Here is a 22740-nt window from a genome sequence, read left to right on the forward strand (position 1 = left end):
CCTGGCACATTTCCCAGAGACCTCAGTCAGGACGGGATTCCATCCTAGCAGGCCAAGTTTATCAGTAATATGTTAGAAAAAATCAGTGAGCTTTCCTTGCATGTTGGAGGCTGGTGTACTCTCAAATTGTGCCAATACAGGCTATTTTGTCTTCTTGTGCACTTGTGCAGTGCATACAGAGGCAGATTTTCTTTTACTCTTGCAAAGCTTACTTGTGAGAAAATATTATTTTTATTCATACTGTCATCACTGAGGAAATATCCTGTGCTACAGGATACAAAGGGCAGCTTAAAAGTGCATTGACCTTTCCTACTGTTTAATGATAAGTAAGATACCCTAGGAATGATAATGAGACCAAATCCAGAAGGACAGAGCACTCTAAAATGGGAGAGATTTTACATCTACAAAACAGTTTGTAAAAGTGCTTAGATCCAAGAAAAACTCAGACTTATATTCACTGCTTCTCTGCATTTAAACACTGGGAAATGGGTTCGAGGATTGTCATTCACTAGCTACCCTTATCTTTCAGCTTCTCTTATCAGCAAAGACATTCAGTTTCATTGTGTTAATATAATCACAAAAATGCTCACGTCATGTATTGTCCTTTTCTGAAGCCTCTTCCACAAATCTGTGGTCTGACTGATGAAACCTCCATCTCCCACTGAAATCTCTAAGAGCAGAAAATCAGTGCCAAAGCCACACCTTCCATCCAGAACCATTTTGTCTTTTAATAACAGGAAACAACTGACAAACATCACCAAGAGACGGATTAGGCCCAGCTCAAGTGGACAAGGCTACATGGAAGATGGAAAATGCAATGGCAGTACACAGAGGGCCTGGACTAGTAGCTGGTCAGGCATCAGCCAGGGAGGATGCTGCTCCATCCAAGTGCAGGAGAATTTCTACCACACCAGACCTGGTATGGAAGCCAGCAGTAGGAGTGTAGCTCTCTGTGCACTTTTCTGCTAGAAAGACAGGTTATACCTTCCCATGCAAGGAGATGATCTGGGCCAACAACCAGTAGCACTGAGAATGACCTGCCTCCACCTCCCTGACATCTCCCACTCTGCTTCTGTCATTCTCATTTATACTTTTCTCACGTGCCACCCTTGTGCCGCCTCTGCTGACCTTCATCTCCACATGCAGTATTTCAACAATACACTGTGTATTTGTGTCCAAGTATGTTTCATGAGCACTTCAGCGTTCTGTTCATAGTCTTTCTCTGCATCTCTCAGATCCTGAATTAGAAGCTAAAGTAATGTCGTTAAAAATAATAAAATATCCAACTAAGTCTAAGGTAAAGCTCCAACAGCAACATTCACTCAGCCAGACTGCAAACTCTGCATGTTTTCTGGAACGCTTTAAAATACAAAATCACAATATATTAGGCTACGCAGCCAGTCATAAAAATGTAATAGAAAATAGTATGGAGATACAATATAGCCAGCTTACTGTGGCTTTAGTTTTGCTTTTTTCAAGTACTTTTCCTGTTAAAACATGCAACCCTAGAGCTCAGCTCTGCCTAGTGCTGTGCATCGCAAACTCTAATGAGAGTTGAGGACTCTGTTTCTTGGTTTACTGAACCAGCAATACCAAGGCTTAGTTGTCAACCCTGCAATTTTAAATGAAAAAGAAAAAAAAAGAAATACTCCTTCAGTTCTTTGGTTTGCTGATCTTATTTGTTACCCCTTCAGTGATACTAAGCATTTGGAACCCAAACAGTTCCTTGGAAAAAATGAAAGATAAATACTGAATGTCCTCTGTCTGTTGCTCTTTTTAATTAATTAATCTTCCCTCCTGATTTCTATACATTTACTTTGCAAAGACATAGCACGTACCCCCATGGTGGATACAATGCAGCCAAAAGTGAAGCTATTCAATGGCAGAACATCATGGAGATTTGTGAAACTCCACTAGGAATTAATCCAGCTGCAACACTTTCTAGTGGGCTTTTCCAGCTCACACTTTCAAAGTCATCTTAACAAATGAAACACGGATTGCTCCAGCCAAGTAACTACAGTAATTTATCTCTAATAAGCAGCAATTCTGTGTCATTTCAGTTAACAGCTGAGGCATGATGTCAGCACCAGCTTTAAAGAGGCAGCAAAAAATGCGAAGTCTTTCAACAGGACAAGTCAAACAAGGTACCACTAAATAGAAGCGCATCAAAACATTTCACGCATGCAGTATTTATATGATAGACCCATCTTCATACTGAGTTTAGCCGAAAGCCAGGGAACAATGACATAACATCACCACCAAGCCAGAAGAGCCAACAGCACTGAGACTTCGGTACAACAGAAAACTGATGGGCAAGATGACACCCACATGCTGTGCATAAACCAGAATAAAATCCATCACAACATAATTACAATATTTCCAGTTCTCCTTGTAAGACTTGTACAGAGAAGCTGCTAAATAATCTTGACAATAATCTGACTGCTATCTAGACATTTATGCATAGATGCTTGTTGCCAGCAAGTATGGTGACAGCAGAACATTGACACATCACTAATGTTTTGTGCAACTGTGCATTGCTTCTCAGGGAAATAGCATCGGCAAAACTTTCAATAGAAGCTGGCTCTGAGTCAATTAAACAAGACAAGTGAGGCTTGACAGTACCCTGTACACTTAATGCTGGGAGCAGACAGACATATACACTTATTTTGTAGGAATGTGATGAAGGAAAGTTATGCCTGAGCCCTATATCAAGCCAATAAATTTTACAGTTGCTTCATTTTTTATTTATTTTTTTTTTATGCTTCATACCATATCTGTGTGGTCCAGAAAGGAAAATGTTTAATTTTTATTAAAAATAATAATAATAATAATGAAAAAAAAATCTCTGTATATGCACAATCTGCTACATTTCCTTAAGATCTCTGTCATAGGAATTAAAAACCCTGTGTGGCTCTTCCAGCCCCTCTCATTGCAGTGTTAGGCCCTTCCAGTAATGAATGAGAGACAGAGCACACATGATCAGTCACAGTCTCAGTTCCAAGCACTGAAGGCATGCAAGGCACCTTTTTCACCGCCAAGACACAAGGCCAGATAGTATGTGTACAAAGTGTTATCCAAAACCAAAAAAACAAGGGTAAAATTGAAGGGAAGACAACTTCCAAACTGTCACAAATGTTCTACAAGTAGGAAAGCTTGTGTTTATTAAGCACATTGTCTTTCACAACTCCGTAACCTCATATTTAGTCACGCAAAGCAAGGTTAAAAACAAATGCATGAACATTTATAGGCCCATAAAATACATGTACAATATACCTTAAAGCTGTTAAATGTTATCACTTGCAAGATACTGAAAATGAAAATCCACACAAAGATGGCACCAGTACTCCTGGCCAAGGCTCCTTTGCTCAAACTCATAATGTATTTCTTTCAAACCAAATGGTGTGACAAAGGATATTAGGAAAATTGCCCAAAGTGAAGTGTTGTATAGGGAATACATGTGACCACAATGTCTGAAGGATGTACACTTACTTCAGAGAGGGCACATATTGGAGGCAGATCTGAACTTTCACTAGCTAAACTCCTGCTTTATGTCTTTATTACAGCATTTACATTTTAAAAAGGGAGACAAATATCTCTGGAGATGGCTAAGCAGTTTCTTGATTTCTATTAAGTACCAAAAAAGCAGTCGTGCCAATTGATTAATATTTAAGTTTCTACAACTTAATATGAACTTGGTTCCAAGAACTACATAGGTCTCCTTAAAGTATGTGTAGCAAGAAGTCAACAGTGTGCCAGCTGGCAGATTAAACAAGCCATTAAACTAGGCTCCTACTGAATTTAAAGGATTGTTTTTCATCTTTTCCCTCTCCATTCCCCTACATCCAGATGTATTATTTAGGGAATATTTTCCAGTCCCAGTAAGAAAAGTAAAAGAAATGCCCTTGGCACTTGGAGAGTTTTTCCTCCAATGTGGTCTCCTGCTGCACTTGGAATTTATTCCATTACTGTATGGCTTGCAGTGGTCCCAAAATACCTCTAACTATATGAAAAGATGGGAAAAGTGTGTTTGGAGTAGGTATGGTTCTTCATTCAAAAGCAGGGACAGCCTGAGGTGATGATCTGAATGTATGATTCTGTTTGTACCATCATTATCCAGGTGTGCCTCCTTACAACCCAAACCCTGCCCTATTACCCGTGTGTTACAGTTGGGAAAAGCAGGGCACTCTCAGGCTAAGGACAAAGCCAACATGAACCTCCAGCAGGATGGCAGAGAAGATCCAGTTTCTCTGCAGACCCCGCAAGGCCTCAGTGCTGTGAATAAATCTGTAGTAAAACCCTGTGAATTCTCAGAACTGCGGCCTTCCACATATCGTTTTTCCTTCAGATGTTTGAATGCTTATTTGAACTTTGTTGGAACGATCTGAACTTCGTGACCTAGCAGTATTCATGGGAAGAATGATTCTACAATAAACTGTGGTATTAGACCTGCCCTAGTATAATCTGCACAGTATAAGTTACATAATATTTCAGCTAAAAACACCCTCCATAAGAGCATTTCAGAGAAAACCTTCAAAAGGTCAGAGTTGTATCTGTTTACTATGGGCACTACAAAATTATTGGGACTACTGGCAGCTGAAAGGAGAGCACTGGCTTTTGAAGAAGTGCCTGGAAAATACTTTTCATTAAATTGTAATTAAGGAGAAAAAAAAATTAATAATAACCACCACACATCCACAAGTACTTCAGAATTTCTACTCCTAGGTATTGAAATGAGTTCAGTCCTGTAAACTTGCTACTGAACTAGAAAACAAAAGGCCTTAAAACCGAGTACAGGCACACAGCCAGAGAATGAGATGGTCAGGTTTGGAGTCCAAACATCTCCCCCTCCACAATTGAGGAGCTGCTGGTCCCACAGGGTGAGCAGTCCCCTCAACACCCAGCAATGATCCTAGCCTATATACCGACTTCAGAATTTGGCTCAGACAGTTTGATTTACTGAAAGTGTTTCAGAGGTCAGAAATATTCCTTGCCCCCTTCTTTGGGGGCAACTTAATTCTAAATTGTATAAAATGTAAAAACTGTATTTTGTATGTATTCTTTGTTCCTAATGCCCAGTATCCTTAAGGGGACTCCCTTGCTTGGCTAGCAGTCGGGATTCATTAGACCTTTCATAATGATTCTTTCTGGTGTGCAGAGATATGATGAATCTCAGATGTTTAAATAGCATATAACAGTGCTCCATTGACCTTGCTGAATACAGTTGGAGGGAAAGAAAGGTAATTTTCCTCATAGAAATGTTAAAAATGTGTCTCCACTACAGCACAGATGCGGAGGATAAAGAAACTCCAGAGGGATTAAAATATTTTAGATTAATTTGGAAGAAGGCCACATTGTGTAAAGCCTGGTTAGTTTGGGCCTTTCCAATTCCACGCCACATAAACAAACCCATTTAAACTGCATTTGTTAGAAGGAATGTTTAAAAAAAAATCCCCCAAAGTAGCTGTAACTCAAATGACCTCCAGTTTTCTTCTCTTCATTCTCTTCTCACTGCATAAAGACCAAGCATATGAACAATATATCCTAACCAGAGCTTGTGCAGTTGCTCTATGATTCATATTGCTTGAAAATGAAGTCACTGAATAGATGCTGGCTTCCTCAAGCAAGGTATTAAAGCAGAAACAAGGTTAGATATGGTTAGATATGGTAGGTTCTGGAGCCTGCTTCCATACTCTGTCCAAGATCATTGGTTTTAAGCACAGTTTCTTCCACCAATGTGCGCTGTGTTTGAGTAGGGAGTCCAAATGTTATTCTTCCTTATTTTTTTGTGGAGGGAGTTTCAGGTTTTTTCTCAGTTTGATTGGTTGGGGGATTTTTTTAGGGTTGTTTTCTTTTTTAATATAATTTTGTTTTTGAATTAGAAGGATAGGAAGATTTTGTTTTGGTTTTGGTGGAAGAAGGAAAGTGAAAGGAAAAGAGGTGGAAAAAAAGGACATGTATTATGATCTTGGCCACATAAGGATTAATCTAGTGTTTAAAGCACCAGTACGTGTGGAAGAATCAAATCCTTAGCATTTATTCATTTTCAAGGATCAAATTTACCTTTTCAGGGATTAAATTTACCCTTTTTTGCTTGCAGAGGCTTCCAAAGAGACAAATCACAGAGTGGAGTACTGAACAACCATGAAAAATAGAGTTTCTGACCCATCTGAGTTAATTTAGGTAAGATACAAATGAGGGTAGCAGTGAGCTACCCGAAGGAATAACAGCATGGAACACATTGTGAGTCATTTTGCATGATTAGCTTCTGCAAAACAGTGGGCACATAGTGGAACCTTCCTTACCATGAACTGTGCATGAAGAATACTCTTATATCTGCCATTTGAATCAAAAGTGGACTCTTGTAGGCCAAGTCATCCTTGAGTGACATCATTCACTACAGAATGTGACCACCTTGCAGTGAAATATGGCAGCTTTGTTGAAGTTCAAAACAATAAAACTCAACAGCTCAGAGTATAAAATGAGGCTAAAATTCTAGTTTATTACAAACAATTTATTAACAGAGTAAAATGTTATTTTAAATCCTGGGAGCTGAAGGTTAGCATCTTATTGCAGCTAGTATTAGATGGTCTGAATATGACATTGTAAAAGGTGCCATGATGGTTCTGACATCATAAGTATAAAACTCAACAGCAATGAAGGCTTCTGCAGCTATCAGACATTAGCACATCATTTGCTTGCTACAATGCCACTGGTTTAAAGTTTCCACACAGTACTTTTTCCTACGAACTGTCCCAGCACATGACTGACAAACGAGTTCTTCAGCATCTCCTGCCCATTTTTATTTTGACTGTTTCCATAACCAACACTGTGCTCCCAGTGTTGTACTCAGCTCATAAAAAATCAATTCAGGATGTAGAACTTCTCATGGATGGGTTTTGTTATTTGAATGTCATGGATGGACCTTTGTTGACCTACCACTCTACACATTCATGAAAATAAGATGTTCTCTGGTAGAGTAGACTATCTCGGTAAAGCAGATTTTAAATAAATACTTTATATAATTTCAGAAACATATGCTTTATAGTAAAAGTACACGTTTGGAACAGAAATGGCTAAGACCTCTTTACTAGCACTTGGAATTTTCAATTTTCTGCTTCAATTTATCACCAGTGATGCATGAATAATACAACAGCCATTACATCCTAAGCTTTCCTTTTGAAATGTATTCAAGCTTATTCCAATAGGTTTATTGGTAAAACTATTTTGCAACACCTTTAATTCTACCTTTTCATTCATGTCTGCTACGATTCTATGTCCAAAGATCATATTTTCACTGCTAATTTGGTAGCATTTGCATTTGTCCTCTGTTCTATCTCATGTAGGAGTTATGCAAAGGCTTCTCTGCTCGTACAGAACTTGTGTGATAATTTCTGCCACAGACAAAATACCATCAAATCATTCTAACATGCACCTGAAATTATTCTCTATATTCTCCATTTTCCCCTCAGCAGCAGCATCTTTTATTTAAGGAGAACCACTCAAAATTTGGAATGAGCAATTTCCTTCATGTTGCTGGTAGGCCTAAAGTTACAATGTAACACCAGCATTAGTAACCATCAGTCCAAGAATGTCCATAAGATATTCTGACAAATTTTGCTTCTCCTAGTAATTCTAGTCTAACTGTTTTCCTTCTTAATACTCCTAATTAGACACCAGTATACTGATATCCTACCTCCCTTCTTGATATTCATTCGTATTCATTCAAATGGAGCATGTCTGCTATCTGTAATACTACATTTTGAACTCTTACCAATGATTTACTGGCTCTTAGTCAAGTGGCAGAAGTGAGATTAATTCAGACGCTTCATAAATCACAGAATTTCAGTTTAGTTACTGCACTACAGCCAATTTTATGTTGCCTGAAGTATTCAGAGGATATGTAAAGGTCATACAGAGATACACAGCAGGGACACAGATGTACGGTGATGTGAAATCACACAAGCGCTTTTGCTCAGAGCTGTTTTGGTTTATGAATGGGCTTTATGAGTGCTGGTAACAAGGGAAACCCCAGGCTGCTTCCACACGGAGCCCCTCAGTTCTGCATTCCCATCCTCTAGGCTCCCCAGCAGCCACCCTACTTGGACTCTGGACATGCAAGGAAGGCTACATGCAGCCACTAAGCACCAGAAATAAGTTAAGACCCAAGATGTGTCTGTGCAGAGCTGGCTCTGGTGCCCTTGCTATCAAATAACCAGCTGTTGGTTGTTAGCTTGTTAAAGAATTCTGTATGTAGGCTTAGTTTATAATGAAACAACAAATCCTGAAAATTCTGGTAAGTTAAAAATTACTGGTGGGAAATGAAGAATAGAAAGTAATTAATGAAACTCAATATGACTTTAAGATTTGTGATTTCTTTCTTTTTTTTTTTTTTCAGACTTTTCCTGGTTTTTCCTGTTCAATGTTTTCTTTGTGCTTGGAAAGAAAACAGCACTTAGATTGTCTCGCTTTTTAACACAAGGAAAAAACTGGACAGAGATTTATCTCTCGGTGATAAAGCTAGCAAAAATAGAACGCTTATGATAACCCTGCCTTTGAAAAACATCAGCAAAGAGCTCCACGAACATGTTGCAGGCTGCACATGTCACATAACTAAGGACTACAATGTTTAGCCTGAGGCTCCCACGTTTAACAAAGGGAAACACTGCTTTCAACAAAAGATGCTGTTCTAGTTATGTGCCCTTTTACCCTGACAGAGAAACAGCTGGTATCATAAAGTCACAGCTAATTTGTATCATGTCTGTGCTAACAGTCAGATTCAGTTTGTATCAAACTTTCAAAGTTAAGACTTAATACCAGTTGATGGATGACAGCTTTTCTCGCCTTCCCCTTTCTCAAAACATATTTAAACACCACCCCTCGTAAAACCCCCCAATTCTCAAAATACAAATGGAAATCTTTTACATTACACATAATGGAAAAAAAAAAAAAAAAAAAGAAAAAAAAAAGTTTAAGTCAAAATTCCTGAAGAGTGTGAAGATTACAACAACAGTGGTTCTGCAGGTCTGTGACATATAAATAGAGCCTAAGACAGTCACGTGGGTACCAAGCGGAGTGGAAAAAAGTGGGGAAAAACATCTCTTTAAGAAAATAAATACCTTGCCTCAGGTAATCTCTTGTGTTTGGGGCATCTGTTGTCCTAAAAATCTTTCAGTCTGCCTGCAGAGACTTTTCAAGGTCAGCACTCAACAATTCAGGAAAGGCCAATTTTCTTTTTCTTTTTTTTCCTTTTTCTTTTTCTTTTTCTTTTCCTTTTTCTTTATCTTCTTCTTTTTCTTTTTCTTTTTCTTTCTCTTTTTCTTTCTCTTTCTCTTTCTCTTTCTCTTTCTCTTTCTCTTTCTCTTTCTCTTTCTCTTTCTCTTTCTCTTTCTCTTTCTCTTTCTCTTTCTCTTTCTCTTTCTCTTTTCCTTGTTTTTGTTTTGTTTTGTTTCTTTTAAAGGGACCTGTTTCTCATTTGAGCTTTTAAATGTCACCTACTCTCATTTTAAGATCGCCAAAGCAGAATGCCTGAGCTGTATAAAGGGACTCATGTGAAAGGGAGATTCAGGCTCTTCACAGCTACGAGTCTGCAGTGCTTATGTAAGAAAGAGCTGCAAAGATCAGACTCTTCTTGGAAAACAGACATAGAGGAGCTTCCAGACACAAGGAGTTCAAGCTCAGTTCAGATCAACATCTAACAGCACTGGGGCACTCCTGAGGCTACCCTCCTCAGCACCTGAGACTACAACATTTTCTTTAGACAGGATACTCTCCTGAAGCTTCAGATACTTCCTGCTTCCCAGTGACCTAGAATAACTGGACCAAACCTCTTTCCTCCCATGATGGAAAAACACCATCAAAATGTATACAAGAAAAATCTCACAGCATCCTTAGCACATTAATCTTGTGGCCTTCTATGATGGAGTGACGGCGTTGGTGGACGAAGGGAAGGCAACCGATGTTATTTACCTGGACCTGAGCAAGGCCTTTGACATGGTCCCCCATCACATCCTTATCTCCAAATTGGAGGGAAGTGGATTTGATGGGTGGACAACTAGATGGATAAGCAGTTGGTTGAAAGGCCGCAGACAGAGGGTGGTGTTCAATGGCTCTATGTCCAGGTGAAGGCTGGTAACGAGCGGTGTCCCTCAAGGGTCTGTCTTGGGACCGGTGCTCTTTAACATCTTTATTAATGACATCGATGAGGGAATTGAGTGCACCCTCAGTAAGTTTGCTGACGACACCAAGCTGAGTGGTGCGGTCGATACGGTGGAGGGAACGGATGCCATTCAGAGGAACCTCGACAGGCTGGAAAGCTGGGCTCGGGTGAACCTAATGAGGTTCAACACGGCAAAGTGCAAGGTTTTGCACTTGGGCCGGAAGAACCCCAGGCACCTGTACAGGCTGGGAGGAGTTGTCCTTGAGAGCAGCTCGGCAGAAAAAGACCTAAGGGTCCTGATAGATGAGAAACTTAACATGAGCCAGCAGTGCGCTCTGGCAGCCCGGAAAGCAAATGGGATCCTGGACTCCATCAGGAGAGGGGTGGTCAGCAGGGATAGGGAGGTGATCGTCCCTCTCTACTCTGCTCTTGTGAGGCCCCATCTGGAGTACTGTGTCCAGGTGTGGAGCCCTCAGTACAAAAAAGACATGGAGATTTTGGAAAGGGTCCAGAGGAGGGCCACAAAGATGATCAGGGCGCTGGAGCACCTCCCCTATGAGGACAGGCTGAGGGAGTTGGGTTTGTTCAGCCTGGAGAAGAGAAGGTTGCGGGGTGACCTCATTGCAGCCTTTCAGTACCTGAAGGGAACTTACTCCCAGGAGGGGAGTAAACTCTTCGAAAGGGCTGACAACAGCAGGACACGGGGAAATGGTTTTAAGTTAAAAGAGGGAAGATTTAGGTTGGATGTTAGAGGGAAGTTCTTCACTACAAGAGTGGTTAGGCCCTGGAACAGGCTGCCCAGGGAGGTTGTGGATGCCCTGTCCTTGGAGGTGTTCAAGACCAGGTTGGACGGGGCCCTGGGCAACCTGATCTAGTAAAGGTGTATGTTTGGTGGCCCTGCCAGGCAGGGGGGTTGGAACTACATGATACTTGAGGTCCCTTCCAACCCGGGTCATTCTGTGCTTCTGTGATTCTGTGATTCATCCTTGGAAGAGAGAAATACTGTTTTGGAAGTTTTCTTTCCTAATGCTGATCAGTAGTACCAGTATCTGGGTTCCAAACAATTGGCTCCTGGTATCTGAGATAAAGTTTATGTAGAGGACCCATCTAAGTACTTGTAGCAAACAACATCCCTGGGAATTTCATAGCAGCAGCACCTGTAATGCAGTTTAAAATTGGCAGGAGATCTTACTGTGACTGAGCTGAGAAAGGGTAGTTGTTGAAGAGTGAGGAATCCCAGCTCCCAGCCTATCTTTCCTTCAGTGCATGCATTTCCTGCCTTAGAAGGTTAATATTGCACAGAAGACAGTAAGATACAGCTTCTGCTGCGCCTAAGCTGTGCTTGGCACAGGTTTCTGATGGACTCCTTGCCAGCTAACAGAGCCAAAGCACAGCATGCTCTTGCCACATCCTCTCCAGCGAGCTATATCTGCTCCCTACCTACTGGGAAGATGCAGATAATCAACTCCACTCCCTTCACTTCAAGCGCAGCAGTGAATCTGCCCCTACATACAGTCCTTGAGCTTGTTCAGTTTGTTTCTTTCTTCTGTTCTTAAACCTCTGTCTGGCAAGTTTATTAGAAGCAGATTTTTCTTCTGCTACTCAGTGTGTCAGTTTTACAATTCTTAGGTGGTGTAATTCCTGGAGAATAAAAAATGTTCTTTCTTGGATAAGTCGCAGCAGGTTTACTTGTTTTGATTCAATCTGAAATGCAGCGTGACTTTTTAACATCAAAATGATGCTCTGGTTTTCTTTCAGCTGCCTCTTAGCTACAAGTTTCTTCCAAGTGATAAGACTTGTAGAAAATGATACCCACAAATTTAACTCAGCAGCCACTGAAGGGCAGCCAGCAGATTATCATGGGTCTGTGAACTGCATCAGGAAGAAAAGGACACTATTACTCCCCAGACTTGATTGCCTGGTATTAAAACAAGTAAAACTCCAAACCATTGGCATTATTGTTTTCTCAAAAATGCAGTGCTGCACAAAAACATTTCCAGATTGAGATAATACTTGTTTTTGCTTTTCCTAATTATTGTAATGGTCTACACCATCTTCATCAATGATTTTTCTAAAGGCAACTACTGGTATTTTTGTGGTATTTTCCATGTCTCCTGGAGATTATCCTTCCATTTGGCCAGATTTGCAATTTGGAAAAGAAGGTAAAGGGTGGAAGTTTCTATCAGGTTTGGCTTTTTATTCTTGACAGAATTCTTCAAACACTTTAACAAGTTCAGTGAAAATGCTGTGGGATTTTGGCATCAACAGATCAGGCTCCTCTTGTGTCCTCCACTTGGACCAGATTAATCGATCACTGAAGCACAGTATATTTTCAGATGAAACTTAAGCATCAAAATAAGACACCTGGTCAGAAATATACTGAAGAGCAAGCCTCAGTTTTGAACAACTGAAGTGCTTGTTTCAGCACCACAGTCTTCATGCTCAGGTGTCTACAAACACAACTCCAGCTGCTGAGCTGGAAGAAAAACTCTGGAGGGTGGAAACTATGGCTTCTATGTCCTTGGATCAAATTTTTAAGGAATTTAGATAACTTATGAATGCACCACCCAAGAAAGCACATAGAATAGAATCATAGAATCATAAAATCCTTAGAGTTGGCAGAGACCTTTAAAGGTCATCTAGTCCAAATCCCCTGCAATGAACAGGGACATGCACCACAAAATCATGTTGTTCAGGGCATGATTTAGCCTCACCTTGAAAATCTCCAGGGACAGGGCATCCACCACATCACTACACAACCTGTTCCAGTGCCTCACTGCCCTCACCGTAAAAGACTTTTCCCCTTATGTCCAACCTAAATCTACCCTCTTTAAGCTTGAAGCCATTTCCCCTTGTTCTATCATCACAGACCCTGCTAAAGAGTCTCTGTCTCTTGGGACATGTGAATGTAAGTTCAGTGATCTCACTGGATGAAATGTTTCCTGAGAAATTTTAGAACATTTATGCCAGTCTTCAATTAGAGTTTCTCAACCTGTGATATCAAAACTTTTGACAAACTGTTAAGCCCAATTTATGTCTGACTTCAGCATTAAATACCTTCACAAGCCTCAAAACCAAAACAGAATCAGAGCAGAGCAACAATTCAGCACTTGCACAAACTTTCTCTGAAGCATATGCAAACTTAAATTTGCTTCCCCAAGTAGAACAAAACAACTATCTTAAGGCCCAGTATTCCTGATCAAGGGAGGCTAATGGAGATTAAAGGAAACACAACAAGTCTTCAGTCTTCAGCCATGCTTCTCTCCTACTTTTCGCTACCCTTACCAAAAAAAGGAGGAACAGAGCAGAGGTAAAGTGGAACTGGCAAATGGAGAGCATGGGCACCCAGCAGAGAGAATAATAAGTTTGCTGTACCCTGAATTAACAAAGATGGTGGTACCTAAGGGAGTTGCCTTGACCTGGTGCACTGTCTATCATCTGTGACCCAACCAGGTTGCTGTCACTGGCACGACTTAGACCTGGAGCCAATCGTCTGTATGTCTTCAGTCTAAAATTTCCATATATTCAAGGGGATGAAGTTTATGTACATCATAAACACATAAAGAAGAAAAAGAAATAGAGCTAAGATACACATATTGGGAATAGTCAGAAAACATGGTTTCCTGGAATCTCAGGACCCCTCAAAGCTTGCTCCAAAAAGACAAGTTTGATTTGAATACAATGTAAGACTCTCACAGCAAGCAGAAAACCTTCTGAAATCCAACAAAGAAATAAAAATAGCTACTAGAAGAACAGCCAAATGCCTACAAAGTGATTATTATAAAATTCAAAGATTCGGATTTGAAGATAAAATTCAAAATAAAATCCTGTAGCATCTACTCTGAAAACAGATTGTGGCGACAGTGGCCCCAAACGAATAAATATTCAAGACCTGCCTACTGGCTTTGGATTAGCCCCTGAAAAAGCAGATAAGCACACAAGGGGAAAAAAATAGAGAAAAGTTTTAAAATAGTATAAAAAAAAAGTGCTGAAATACTATTGAATTTCCTCTGCTAAGGAAGTCTGAGGTAAGTAGTTTAATCATACTCACAGGAAAGCAATCAGGAAATATTCTGAACCTTTCAGTAAAGAACCAGATGCTGACGAAATCAAAACGCCGACTCGAGAAACTGGGGGTGATCACTGTAGAGAAACGAAAGCAAAGAGTGTCATTGAGCATATTGCAGATATGAAAAAAATATATATATCTCTTGTAAAGTCTTCCTCAGTAAAACCCTAAAAAATGTTTTTTTCTTTTTTCTTTTTTTTTTTAAATATATGTAGAATAAAATAAAAATAGGAGAAAATAGAAGAAAATGGAAAAAATTCTGCAAAATAGATGAAACGCAGTATCAACAGATCTATATGCTACAAATTGACAAATCAGACTGATTTCCCAAAAGCACTCAATGTCACTAAAACCTCTTGAAGAAGTGAAGCTGATATAGGCTAAGCAGAACAATCTTTTGTGACAAATAAGAGACAAAGCAAAGCACCACACTAGTGGTGAGATGCCACAACAGATAAAGGTTTCCAGTGGACTACCCTAGGCATTGGAACAGCTGCCCAGAGAAGTGGTGGAGTTAGGAGGTGCCAATTTAAGGTCACAGTGTGGGACCATATTAATTTCTGGTTAATTACAGGAAACACAGACTTTGTGGGACTCTTGATGTAAATAGCTATTCAGTAATTTAAAAAAAAAAATGGTTTTACATAAGCTTTATAGGCACATGTCTGTGATATATATTACTGAAAATGTTGAGGTTGATCAAAAGCAAGATTTTGATTCATTTCATTTAAAATTTCCATCTTAGAATCAAAAAGACCACAATCCCCTTGTGATGCTTACTGTTATAATGCATGTATCTCACAGCAGAACACAGCATGATAAGAGCACATGTCTAGACCTCAAGACCTGAGAAGAGCTCCAAGAGCTCCAAATCACCACCATCTCACTGGTTAATCCTGCTTGTAAGCAGGAGAATGCATGAGTTATATCAGCTTACGGGGTTCTAATAGGGTTATGTATAGCATAAAACCCTTCCAAGTCACTGAATTCACTTGCACTTTTTTCACCAACTAGCAAAATTGACTCTTGCCCATTTCTGTTTTTTTAGTATGCATCACCTCATGCATTGCAAGATATCAGATGTGGTCTGAATGTTGTGAAGGTATACATTACATGTGCTCCTGGTTATAACAGGCATTTTGGCTACAGACTGTTTGCTTTCTTCTAAACATTTCAAGATTAAAAATAAACAAAATAAAAAGAATATGGAGACAGCTTATGTACAATTTTTCTTACAGTCATCAAGACTTCTTCTGTTATTTTTTTTTAACTTGTTCTGTCCTAAAGCATCATTTTTCTGAATTAAGCTCAGCAGGATTCAAGACCTTTCCATAGATTTTAAGCATGAAGGAAACTCAAGTTGAGGTAAAAAAACAGACTTCATTAATCTAAGCCCTCCAATCCAAGAGGTATCACTAGGATTTAGACATGCTTGGGACTGTAATTTTCTGTGGTAAAAATGGCATATTTTTGTTCTTTATAGCAATTTTTTTTCAGTCCTCAAAATTCCTCCAATAATAAACACTGTGCTATACCTTTGTGTTCATTCCTCTCTATTCTACTGATGAAAATCAGTTCCTTTTCACCAGGAATCTTTGAATAGAAATGAAGGTACAGAGCTCAGTTACCAAAAATACATTCTTCAGGTGCTCCACTTTCTCCAAAGGCTCAATGGTTAGAGCTACAGAAGGGTTTGAACCAAATCTCTTGCAGGATGGATTTTAGCCTAGATCTTCCTAAAGAACACTTTAGCACTTGGATGTACAGCCCAGTCCTTTCCTGTCAACACGAGTGTTAAGAGTACAAGAGAAGCTGTAACATAGTAAAGGTCAAATCAGCTCAGTATCCTGTCTCTGATAGTGGCCCATAGCAAATCTTTAGGGTATAGCATAAGAACGGGGAAAACATAGAATAATGATTCCCACAAATATTCCACCAGCTTTCAACTGGCAACTTACAAAGTGTTTGAGTCAAAGGTGGAATTTGTGTATTTAGTGATCTCCATGGCAGCTTTTTTCCATTATTATTTCCAGTAGCTGCAAACATTCAGCAAAATCCCATTGCAGAGTGTCCCACAACATAATTATGTGCTATGTGAAGATATAGTTCACTTTGGACATGTAATTAAACCTCCAGAGTGACACTTAGGCTCAGTTGAAGGTTCACTCACCTAATGCACAGCTAGGTGTGGTATGCAAATAGGAAGCATTCGTCATTGTACCACATATAATGGAGCAATCCTAAATTACCCAATAGCAACATAGTTAAGAAGCTGTTATGGAAATAACACATCTGGGTTTCAGTCCCAATCACATATTTAATCATTTAGTAAAGTGAAATAATATCAGTTGGAGGGAGTTGAAGAACCTTAAAAATAACTATTCAGTGTTGTTAGAGTGGGCTCCAAAATTTCTTTGAACAAAGGAAGTAACCCATTCTAATGGGCTATGCATTAGCAATCAATTAGATAAGATCCTTTGGTCTTTAAAAATAGTATTTCATCAGTCCAGGTTGCAAGGCACCTCTGGAGATCACTTTGTCCAACTCCTTGTTCTGAGTAGCTTGCCTGGATTCATGTCCAGTTGGGTTTTGAATATCTCAAAGGACAGAGACTCCACAGCCTCTATGGGCAAATTCTTCCAGTTTTTATCATTTGAAGTTATATATATGTATTAAGTTTAAATGTTACCTTCTGCTTTTTAATTTGCATCCCATTCACTACAGTCTGTCACCGCGCATCACTGAGAATAATCTAGTTTCATCAGTTTTGCCATCCCTTCTCATCCCCTCGAAAAGGCAGAAAGCAGCTGTTAAATGTGAATTTCAATGCAGTTACAGCAGTAATCTTCATCCATAGACTACAGCATTGGCTCTTGCGCAAACCATGTTTAAATAAATGGTATAGATGAGGTATTTCTTTGCTTATCCATTCCTTCCAGATCTCCTTTTCTCCTTTTAGTTTTTATTTCAGGATTGACAGATAGTTTATTTTCTTATGAAGACATCACAGAGGGAATTATATACAAGTGCAAAAAGGTGGAATTTCATTAGAGTTTTTGCCAAATAAGTATTGTCAACAGAAGAGGGGCAAAAGAAATCTCATACACATCCATTACTATGCAAATAGGCACCCCAGGAATTTGTTTTCCAGGAAGAGATAAAATGAGATGCGTTGTCTCCTGTGAACAGCTCACCTAACCACTAAGCAACTTATCAGTACGTGACATCAGCAAAGTAAAGAAAAACACCTAGCAAGTCTCATGCAGCAAGACACTTAAGTGAGAGTTTAAAGTCATGCTCAAGGCTGATTGTCTTCAGGCAAAGTACACACTTAGATGTTCTGAATGCAGGCATTTTTCTGTATCTGATCTCCACTTCCCAGAAAGCAGCAGAAACCCTCAAGTTATCAGTTTCCCTGTCAGTCAAAGGACCGTAACTGCAATAGTATTGCCAAGCCCCAACTTTCTGGGTACTATACAGACAACAGGACAAAAAGGTACTTCTTACTTTCAAAGGGTTTATAATCCAAGTACAGGTGGGACAAAACTACACATTAGAAGTTTATGATCCAATAGTTTTCTTGGAGAACTTAATATAACATTATTTTATTAGTATATTATTAAAGAAGTTTAGAGTTCAAGTGCAATCATAACCTCTGGAGGTCAGAGAAGAGGAAAATCAGAGCAGTGCCTCTTTCAGTCTAACTGGAGAATATATCAGATATCTGAATAGCAGGGGGGAAAGAATTCCATGTCCAACATTCACTTGCTCTTTGCAGTTCAACTTCTTGAACACTTTACAATCCACTCCAGACATTACAGGCATAGCAGCACACACAATTGTTTGCCAGAAGAGGGCTCTGGGAGAACCTGAGCACATTGCATCCCACTGGGAAAGCTGCACAATGAATGTTCTCAATTACAGTTTGAATCAGAGCTTATAATCATGATTGTTTTTTTAAAACAATGCCAGACAGACACATACATTAGGTGAGAAAGTCTGTGAAGGAGAAAGATTAATCTTTTCCCTTCAGCCAAGCTGCTAACATCCTTTCAACAGCAACTCATCTGATATACGTGGCTTCAGGAAATAGCATATTTCTTGTCTACCATCTTAAAATTCTAGTTTTCCTTACACTGATCACAGCAGTAGAACATCCTAAGAGTCTGGTGAACAATCACAGTTCCACACACAATACTACTTTCTCAGTGTAAGCAAGCAACTTTTAGATAAAATGATATATATGGATATTTAGACTTTTGTTCTACATAGCCTGGCATGAGACTGGAAAGACAAGTACTGAGGTTAAACGTGACCAAAAGGCAGGACTAGATATAGCTCATAACTTGTGTAAGTAAACTTCAAGTTCTTTGCATAGTTATTCCTGAAAGTAGAAACTAACAAATAAGCAAAGTATGTATACATCTGAGCAAATGTAGGCTGGAACATCATCCTCTGCCACACATATATAGCACCTGCTTCCTTCTTTGGCCATGTGCATGCTAACCAAATGCAGTGGCATCCACGTGAGCAGAAAACCAGAATCCTCGTCTCATTCTACTTTGTTCAGCACTTTCTGTGCACAGGAATAAATAGAGGGTTATGCTCTTTACTTGTTTAACACAGGGTCCACTGTCACACAGACATCAATGGCAGCAGGAATAGATCAAATCTGTTCCAGAACATTTGTTCTCACATAAGCCTGTCCCACCAACAAAGCAGCAACATGTGCAGAAGAGAAAACCTGATTCAGGGAAGGTTTTTCTCTTTCAGTTTGATCTGGAAGGACGAGCATTTTTAAATTTAAAAATCAAAGCCTGCCATGTTCCTTTCTGATCATCTGGAGATTGAACATGAGCTCCCCTGCATCACTGGCAGTTCACACAGGCGTATCTGCTACATAACATGCTGTCAAAGGAAAACATTTCCTGATAATAAGAAATCTCAGATTCCCTACAAATCTACATCTCCTGAGATATACACTCAGCCGGCTGCTGCAAAGCTTTTGAAGTGTCTGCTATCAGCTCTCATAAGAACTGCAAGAAGAGTGGGATTCATTGTCCCAGTTAGAAAAGGTTTGCAGCAAGCCTAGATCTCGGATCCAAATATTAATAATTCACAAAAATCACCGCACAATAATTCAGAATATAATACTGCAACAGGCAGCAAATGGAAACTGACTGATTTAAAGCATATTTTGACAGCTGCTAGCATCATTCAACATGAAAAATGAAGGAATTTGCTAAAAAAAAAAAAAAAAAAAAAAAGAACTGCAGAACTACAGCTAAAAAATATCTGTAATAACAAAAAGGCTGTCTCTTGCAAAAGCTCCAATTTTCTTCACTTTTATGTCTTTTTAATTTATCAAAAATGAACATACTGCTGGGATGGGCGTCAGGAGAGAGGGAGTCACAGGGATCATTCCTCAAGTTGTGAACTTTTCAGAGAATTCTAATTAATGGCATTTCTGAGAAGAATCCTGATTGACAGGATTAGTGCCAGCACTAAAAGTTACTATTTGGGGATCCTGGAGCTCATAGCTCCCATAAAAATAAAGCAGTTTAGAAAAGAGCTTTGTGCAAATGAAGGCATTCCCTCAGCAGGGAAAGTTCATGTGAACCTCTTTCTGTGGCTTCCCTTCACATGGGTTTTTCACTGGAGATGGGATAACAGAGTCCCTGGAGGATGGTCCCCCTGGAGTGCAGAAGAATTGATTCAAGTTTTCTAGGTTAGTCCTCGGGGAACATTTCTATAATGAGCCAAAATGAAACTCAAAGAATGAATGTTCCCAAACTTTGTGGAGGGGAACATATGGTTCTACTTTCTGTGCTTCGGGAAAGTCTTGGGTTTGTGTTGGATACCTTTTACTTTCGTTTTTCCAGTTCCAGTTCCACCTTTGTCCTAAGATAATTTTCTAGTATTCTAGTAGGAGTCAGCCCAAAACATGTGATTTCACTACTACTCTGATCCATGATAAAGAACTTGGGACAAATCATTCATCTGACCACAACCTGGCATTTTATTTGATTACTATCAGATCTTTAAATGCTAACCCAAAGTAAACCATCTTTTAGAAGGGCAAATGCATTACATGCCAAAACAATAAACTGGAAATTAGCAAATGCTGCCTTTTCCAGAAATCTCCCATCTCGCTTCTCTTGGGACCTTCAAAATGTGTGGGTAGCAGTATTTCTTCAGGTTAGGATTATTCACATTCATCCTTGCCTTTCCGGATTCTAACTATGGCAAGATGAGCAGAGCTCACAGAAAAATAAAGTACATCAGAATCCTGCCACTTACTCTAGAACAACCAGTGCAAATAACTTTTTCTTTTAAATGGCTATATTATATATGGAAAGGATGCAAATTATGCATTGTAAACACAGTTCTGACAGAAAACACTGTTGGCAATAAATACATGTAGTTATGTCTTCTTCCATGATTTGGTTTCAGTGACCCAACAAGCTTTTTTTCCAGCAGCCAGATTTCTGTTTGGGAATAACTGTAGCTTTGATGCTGTCAGCTCCCTTTGCTGCTGGCACTCCAGTGTGAACCTTTAATGCTACAGCATTACCATCTCAGCTTTAACTATCTGAACTCAAAGGAAAAAACAGATACTCCTAAATACTCAGATACCTCTAAATGTCCACAGAAACCTTAGATTTTAATTCACTCAAGAAAATTGGAATGATCTTTACAGAGAGACAGCACTTTCACTATACAAGCCATCAGCTCTGTTGTTACATGCTGAGAAATGGATTGTCATCCCGACTTCTTCCTGTTCTGCCTGACATGAGGAAGAGATTAAGTTTTTGGATGAGGCCTGGTAATTATGCCTATTTTCTACCTTTCCAACTAATGCTTAAACACAAAAACTGGCTGTTTGCAATCACTCACCTAAACAAAAGCCACCAAGGCTGCTCGTCAGTCTTCAAACACTACCTGTGTGCTCAGTGATACCTGAAATTTTCCAAACCCAAGTCATTTATTTTAATGAACTACAACTCATAAATTCAGTATGCAGTTTAAATCTTTCCTCACTTGGCAGCCATATAAAACAGAATGGAATGTGTGCATTTAAAAAGGGGGGAAAAAAAGAAAAAAAAGTTGTTATCCTGGTCACACCTGTTACTTTTCCAAAAGGAAGGGCATGCTCAGGTACTGTAGATGAGAATCAAGATAACTGAGCTCCAGCTACTTGTTTAGACTGCTAGCTTTATTTTCAATGGTAGGAAATATTACGTAAAGTCCATGTAACACATACAAGCTAAGTGCAAACGATGAAAGAAATCAGCAAGGGAAAACAAGCCAGAGAGCTGTTGTGATGGAAGAATAGCAGCTGGGAAAACTGAAGTTAACCCAGCTATGTTATTTTTTAATTAAAAATAAACATGGGTTTTGTTGCCAAGGGATTGGTTAGCATTCCATTTAAAAAAGAAGAAGAAGGGGAAAAACAGGAATGTTATTTTATTTCATTCTCATTCCCATCCTTCCCTCCCTCCCTCTCCTGCCCCTCCTACTTCCCTCCCAAAGTATTTATAGATTCTGCAGGAAAAAAAATGTTGTGAAATTTAGGTCAGTATGCAGCACCACACAGCGCTATCTAATTTTAAGGCATTCTCATTCTCTCATATTATTGCTTTCTTGATCATCAGAGAATATCATTTTTAACCAGCACTGACACTGCCAGCGATACAAGCATTCATGACTGCTCTAAGACTGCACGTGTGTAACTGATAAAGGCTGTCTTTGGGCAGCACTTTTAATGAAGGTTTCAGCAGACCCTTCCAAGTCCAGTTTGATCAAATAATAACACATAATTTATTCAGGCCTGATCTGGAGTTTGTCCCATTTTTATGCAATTTGCTCATGTCTGAAGCACTGGCACAGATTGCCCAGAAAGGCTGTGGACTCTCCTTGGAAACTTTGTGCTCTGGGTGTCCCTGCTTGAGCAGGAGTCAGAGCAGACAGATCAATGGTCCCTTCCACCCTCAGTCATTCTGTGATTCAGTTGAACCGAGGTACTTGTTGAATCAAAGAAGCACCATTATAATGGATAGAAAAATGCATAGCAAATCACCAGACTAGTTGTTGTTCTGGAGTAGGACTTGCTTGCATCTAGCTGGAATCACTCATTCACATTTTTAAACACTCAATTGACAAAGGAAATATAATACTTTATTTTTTTATTCAGTTCTGAGAGGTTCTCAGAAGAGATCTGGATGAAAACAACTTCAATCTCCAAAGAAGAAAAATGATGAGGCTCTGAAAGAGACTCTGCTTTTGTACCCAATGAAGTCTTTATGCATTCCATTGCACCTCTGGAAAGATTCTGAATTGGCAAAAACTAAGATGATAGAAATAATTTTTTTATGAAGCTATGGTCATTATCTGCCAACTCACAACCAGATTCCAATAACTCCAGACAAAATCTGGGGTTCATCACAAAATGTGAGGTTTTTCTAACCAAGTGGCATAATGCGCATTATTTGCAATGTAACAGTAGGCACAGGAG

At 39.4% G+C, this 22740-nt stretch overlaps 1 protein-coding gene across 19 annotated transcripts in view; it reads right to left on the bottom strand.

Annotated features, from left to right (window-relative positions):
* CALD1 (caldesmon 1) overlaps window positions 1-22740 on the bottom strand; it is a 244822-nt gene that overhangs the window by 93484 nt on the left and 128598 nt on the right. For 14 of the 19 annotated variants that reach the window (XM_085520248.1, XM_085520200.1, XM_085520298.1 and 11 more), the window contains one exon: window positions 14208-14299. The exons of the other annotated variants lie outside the window; for them this stretch is intronic. The gene's annotated coding sequence lies outside the window, so the exon portion shown is untranslated. The remainder of the gene's footprint in view (window positions 1-14207; window positions 14300-22740) is intronic. 19 annotated transcript variants of the gene reach the window in all.

The sequence above is a fragment of the Coturnix japonica genome, chromosome 1 (assembly GCF_054131305.1).
Source record: "Coturnix japonica strain WE chromosome 1, WE-NBRP24, whole genome shotgun sequence".
Lineage (NCBI taxonomy): Eukaryota > Metazoa > Chordata > Aves > Galliformes > Phasianidae > Coturnix > Coturnix japonica.